The following is a 6,000-nucleotide window of genomic DNA, read 5'->3' as shown; positions in this document are numbered from 1 at the left end:
AACGTCCTGCGGGGTATGGGGGAGACCAGGGAGATTTCCTGGATTAGGGAGCCTCCTAACCCCTGGTTGGGGGTGTGAGGAGAGGGCGGTCTCCTGCTCTGCTTTGGGAGGGAAATGGGGACCAGTCAGTGAGCCTAATTCCTCAGATTAGAAGCGGCAGTTCAGCGACCAGAGGTTCCAGAGGGTGCCGAGAGAATCTAAACAGCATCATGATTGGAAACGTACTGGGCATTTGGCTTTTATTAGCTACAGACAGGACCCCCAGCCCTACACTGCAGAGGTTGTCCTAACGTCAATAATATGGCTGTCAGTCAAACACACACACACACACACACACGCACATACAACATGCTTGAGTGATTATCATTCCACAGTAAAAGAGATCACAACAGTCCTCAAAAGACCAAAGTCAGTTATACAAATCACAATGTTTCCCTTTTATTTAACATTTTACAGTACAATAAATTGATCATATAATGAAATAGTTGATAAGCATTTGAATGACTTTTCTTCTATGGATACCGGAGGTGCGGTATAGAGGAAGGTATAGTATATTCACTCAATACATCCGCGCAACATTCAGTAACTGGGCAGTCTTATGCTTTCAGAGTCTGGATGCAGTGATCTTGTGGTCCTACCACTGGCCTGTTTGGTGGTCATAGCGTCCTGGTTTGCTGCCAAATATGATTTATCTGGCAGCATTTTCCCTTTAGGCTCCATGGAGCAGGTACATGGCTTGTCTGGTCCTGTGGTCCTGTTCAGGGGTTCTCTGCCCAGGTGACCACGATGACACAGACTGAGCAGTCCCACAAACAGGCTGAAGATTAGCAGAAACAGAGCCTGGGGGCACAAGGAAATGACATCATCGTAGTGATACAGTGCGGTCACAGGTTAGTCATGATCATTACATTGCCAGCAGATATGAAAACATTGCCATTAAAAAAAAGTAACTTTTTTTTTTTGGGGGGGGTCCTTGCAATCTTGTCTTTTCCATGATTTATGAGGCTAAACAACTCCAGTATGAGGATGAATTTGGGAAGTGTGCATTTACCACGACAGACTCCAGAGACTTTGTACACACGGTACACCATGCTATACTTAACACCCAAAGCAAACTACAGATTAAAGAACCTAAACATTAAGAACATTAACCAACCATTCAAAACCCATTTAGCTAATAAGGTCCTAACATTACCAGTAGATGCTAGTGGAACAATAAATACCCCCCAAAAGGAGACCCCATCAGTTAAACGACTTAACACCTACCCACAACCCCAAACACAGTCAGCAGCACAGCCAGCAGGATTGTCAGACGCTCAGACATTTTAGTTTTTAATTGAACATTTATTTTGAAATGGAGTCAATGCTGAGACCATGGTCTCTTTTCCATCACCAACACATCACTCGGAAGGTTCACGTCGTAGCCTAGCAACAGCTCTGTGTCCATGTGGCCTGTCAGAGAGATAAAGCAAAGTGAAGGACTGGTCCAATATAACATTTTAGGAGGAGGTAGAGACACCATGGATTTAATAGAGCTTGTAGTGTCAACCAGCTCTCTCTGTGAAGTGTGTCACTGCCCATTTCATTTTGCATTTTTAAAACCAATTTCCTGCAATTAAATAGATTTTTCCATGGCATATACTGTGTTCTTTTGCTCAAACATAACAAAACCAATACTGCTTAAATCATTGTTTTGGGAACTTAATTCTCCCTGACTGTCTAGTTTTTATTTTGGTGATTGCTAGTTCTCAAAAATTACATTTAAAAATAATAGTACCATCATAATTTCAACATACTTTATATCTGGTATTAGTCTTTGAAGTTTGAAGTGTTTTTCCATTCATGAAAATGAATAATAAATATATATTTTTTTTGTATTTGTATTTTTTAAATATTTTTTTTTACACACACGGCCAGCCCAAGGATTACAATGGCAGAAAACTCACTGTTTAGAAGGATGTGTAAAGGCTGCGTCAGTCAGGCAGGCAGGGTACTGACTGGTCCAGCTCACAGTAGATGGGCACCACAGCAGTGTGGCAGAGGAAGGAGAAGGCCATGGTGGGGATGATGTAAGCACTCAAAACACACATCCATCATTCCCTACACTGCCGTCATTAACACCGTAGAAACCTATACGGTTACCCAGGGAAAGTAGGGGGGGGGGGGCAGTGTGTGTGTGTGTCTAGTAGTAATAGTTGTACGAGTAATAATAATAGTAGTAGTCATTACCAGCAAAACTGCAGTGTGTGATATTGTAAAGTTGAGGTGAGAAGTTCTCCGATTTAGTATTTTAGACATATCTATAAATACATGCACACTGCACACAAATAAAACACACTTTTGCACTGGCTCCTCTGGCAGCAATATATCATGGTATCTGAATCGTATAACCATGTGTGCCATGTAATTCTGCACGCCCCCCCAGACACACACAGATTAATAGTACAGGCACATTCACACGTGAGTGGCAGCTGCTGGTTGCACTCAGCTCTGGAGCATATGTTATTCCATACACTACACAATCCTGCACTCTTAATGATTGGGAAATGTCACCACTGACAGTGACTAAGAACTATAGACAGACGGTGCCTTTTACTAAAGCTCCAGAAGATCCAGAAAACTGCTTCTGCAACTGTAATAATTGTACTGCACTATTAATTGCAATAAAGCGTATTACAGCTTACAAATATTATACAGTCTGTTTTACTGACTACATATCCAGGGTTGATGGAGACAAGTTGAGTCAATGCATCAGTGGAGGCTCCTCGGAAGAGGGAGAGGACCATCCTCATCAGTAAATTTCAGAAAATGTTAAATAGTGAAACATTGAAGTCATCCTTTTTTGACAACTATATCACATTTATACACGTCACCAAATAATTTATTAAAACACTGTTTTGCAATGAAGGTCTACAGTAGCCTCAACAGCACTCTGTAGGGTAGCACCATGGTGTAGCCGAGGTACAGCTAGCTTCCACAATCCTCTGGGTTCACTGACTTCAACACAAAACCTAGGAGGCTCGTGGTTCTCACCCCCTTCCATAGAGTTACACAGTTATTATGACAACTTCCGGAGGACGTCCTCCAACTCATCCGAGCTCTTGCAGCATGAACTGACATGTTGTCCATCCAATCAAAGGATCAGAGAATAAATAAAGTACTGAAAGCATATGCTACAGCTAGCTAGCACTGCAGTGCATAAAATGTGGTGTGTAGTTGACTCAGAGAAAGACAATAGTTGAACAGTTTTGAACAAACTAATTTCTTAAAAAATGGTGAAGCAAGAGACATAGATGCAGCTAGCTAGTTTAGCCTACTCTAATACCTGGCTCAAGAGGGATGCTAGCTGGCTATGGCTATCCAACACTGGAACTCATCCAAGTCAAGGTAAGCTTTTGGTTGTATAACCACCAGTGTCCTCCGGTGTAACTGCTGAACTGCTCGCTGTACACGGCCCTGTGTGATTGTAGCAGTTTAGTAACACATTAGTTCTAGTAGCTATGTTAATTATGATGTTAGCTAATATGATGACAACGATGTAGGCTGTGTGTAGCTGTTAGCGGTAATGATATTAAGGTTTGGCTTGGAAGGGTTTTTTCACCTGTTAACAGACAGCTGATGTGTTGTGCACTGAAGTTCACAAGCAAAGGGAAAAGGTGAGAGGAGACTGCATAGATCCAATAAGGATCATTGCTGTTTGTATGTGGCTGCCATGAAAGTGAACTGTGTTTGCATGTGATCAAGGGCTTATGTTTCTTAAACGGAAGCAAACAGAACAAAACATGGATAAACATACTTGAATTTGTCCAATAGAAATTTGTTTGCAACTGCAGGACTAATGATTACACCTTAGATCAGCTAGATGCAGACGAGTGTGCAAGGCGGTATTGAATGCGTCAACGTCTGTCACCTTGATTACTCAAATTTCTCTCGACCTGTGCACTTATGTTGTAAAGTTTCATTCATAAGCTAGGTTGTAGCAACCTCATGATGGGTATAGGGAACATTTGAGTATCATGTAGTAGCCGAAACATATCGATGTTACATTCAGCAGAGTGAATGGAATATGAATGACAGTCATCCAATGTGCTGTAATAGAAATAAGGCCATGGTTTCATAATGTTTTTTTTATTCTATTGTCCTCACTCATCATAAAATGGCACCGATGCATATATATACCTTACTGGGTGAGAGTTTGGGCGTACATTCCAAATCCGAAGGAATTCGATATCTGGAAAAATGTAATTAAATGCACCAATGTTAATTTCACTCTTGTTCATTTATAATGTTTCAGAAATGAGAGGAGTTGTAAAGGGTGGTTGGAAATACGAGTGTCTTTGGGGTAAATTGAATTCCATAGTCTTGACTACGGAGGAAACTAAACAACAGCCATTTAAATGGACCCACAGCCATGACTGTATACAAGGAAGCAATAGTGCTGCTGTTATATCCAACAAGGTCAAAGTTCACCTCCTGGCACTGGCAGGGTCGTAAGTACTTCCTCCCCTTCAGGACTGGCACCAGTCACAGTGCAGCATTCTCTGGTATTCGTCAATACATAAATGGCTCAGTCAGCCACCAAAGCCTCCCATTCAGAAACGCAATCTCCAGGATTCCTGCCTAATCCTACAACCAGGACTCGAGGGTAGGTGTTACCAGGGTGGGAAATTAACATTTTGGTCCACCAGTCACTGTGGCAGTTAGATACAAAAAAAATTATGAAAGGGAAAACCTAGTAAGTTGCAGAACTGAATGCATTGAACTGAAATGTGTCTTCCCCATTTAACCCAATCCCTCTGAATCAGAGAGGTGCAGGGGGCTTCCTTAAATCGACGTCCACGTCATCGGTGCCCTGGGAACAGTTTTTGTTGGGGGTTAACTGCCTTGCTCAGAAGCAGATTTTTCCATATTTTGCCGGCTCGGGTATTCAAACCATCGACCTTTCGGTTACAGGCCCAACGCTGTTAACCGCTAGGCTACCTGCCACCTGAAGTGAAGCTCACAGCCTACAGGTCACTTTCAGTATTTGGTGTGTGTGATTAGGGCCGTTTGTAATGTGGTTGTTACACCTGCTCACATTGCTTGGTAGGGGGCAGGGGATGTACCCATTTCTTGACCACAACCTGTGAGAGAAGCAACAGATCAGGTGGATTATGGTGGAAGAGAAACTAGTCAACCTTTAGAGGCATAAGATTTGTACTGAACTCACCACAACTAAGAAGATGAGCATGAAGAGGAGGCTGCTGGTGTAGCCCGGAATCCTGGAGGGTGGAAGGACAAAGATGGTGATACACATGTCTATCATATAGATTTAAGGACAAGTGTGCCAGATGAGACCAAACTGTGCCACTCTCCAATCTTGGGTCAGTAGAGCCAGAGGAACCTCACAAGTCATCAGAATCAGTAACATCCTGCCATCTTCATACCAGGCCACCCTACAGAGACAAACAGAGGATGAAGGGAAAGAGAATATTAACTATTTTTATGGATGAAAGTTGATACCTTTAGAAATGTTCCCCCTCCACAAGTCTTATGATGAAGACAATGAGGAGTCTCCCTCTGTCCCAGGACCCCTCTTCTCTGCCTGGAAATGAGTCTCCATTTCGTGCTCAAATACAGCCTCATAATATGGTATAACTTAAGGGCTTTAGCTCTAATTCACATGCAAACGTTCTGTCGCTCTGTCAGATGGGGCAAGATTTCACTCATTGGCTTTTTTCTAAGGGCGAATAATATTTTCCTTTGCTGAGGCAGTCTTGGCAGTTTATTCAGGAGGGAGGAGTTGGAGAGGGGGGGACGAAAGGGTGAGTGAAACATGTGGAAGGCATGCTGGCTCACTGGGATCAGGGTCGGTCGGGGTGAGGGGTGGCGGAAAGGAAGCGCTGGCTGCTGTGTTGGGAGGGGAGGAAGGGGACGCAGTGTGGGGTCATGGGGGACTGGCTCCAGGGCTGTTTATGGGGCTCACAGTATCAGCAGCACCTGCTCTGACCATATCAACAC

The 6,000-nt window shown here is 43.2% G+C and overlaps 1 long non-coding RNA gene across 5 annotated transcripts in view; it reads right to left on the bottom strand.

The window, feature by feature from the left end:
* Positions 1-419: 419 nt before the first annotated feature.
* Positions 420-6,000, bottom strand: part of LOC118362577 (uncharacterized) — a 38,294-nt gene continuing 32,713 nt past the window's right edge. For 4 of the 5 annotated variants that reach the window (XR_004821239.2, XR_004821241.2, XR_004821238.2 and 1 more), the window contains 2 exons: positions 5,210-5,435; positions 420-5,123 (listed from right to left, as the gene is read on the bottom strand). This is a non-coding gene — a long non-coding RNA (uncharacterized LOC118362577). The remainder of the gene's footprint in view (positions 5,124-5,209; positions 5,436-6,000) is intronic. The other variant, XR_008086241.1, reaches the window with a different exon arrangement.

Source organism: Oncorhynchus keta, chromosome 29 (genome assembly GCF_023373465.1).
Source record: "Oncorhynchus keta strain PuntledgeMale-10-30-2019 chromosome 29, Oket_V2, whole genome shotgun sequence".
Classification (NCBI taxonomy): Eukaryota; Metazoa; Chordata; class Actinopteri; order Salmoniformes; family Salmonidae; genus Oncorhynchus; species Oncorhynchus keta.
Note: the sequence above shows the minus strand (reverse complement) of the source record. Positions and strands in the feature narration are given on the sequence as shown.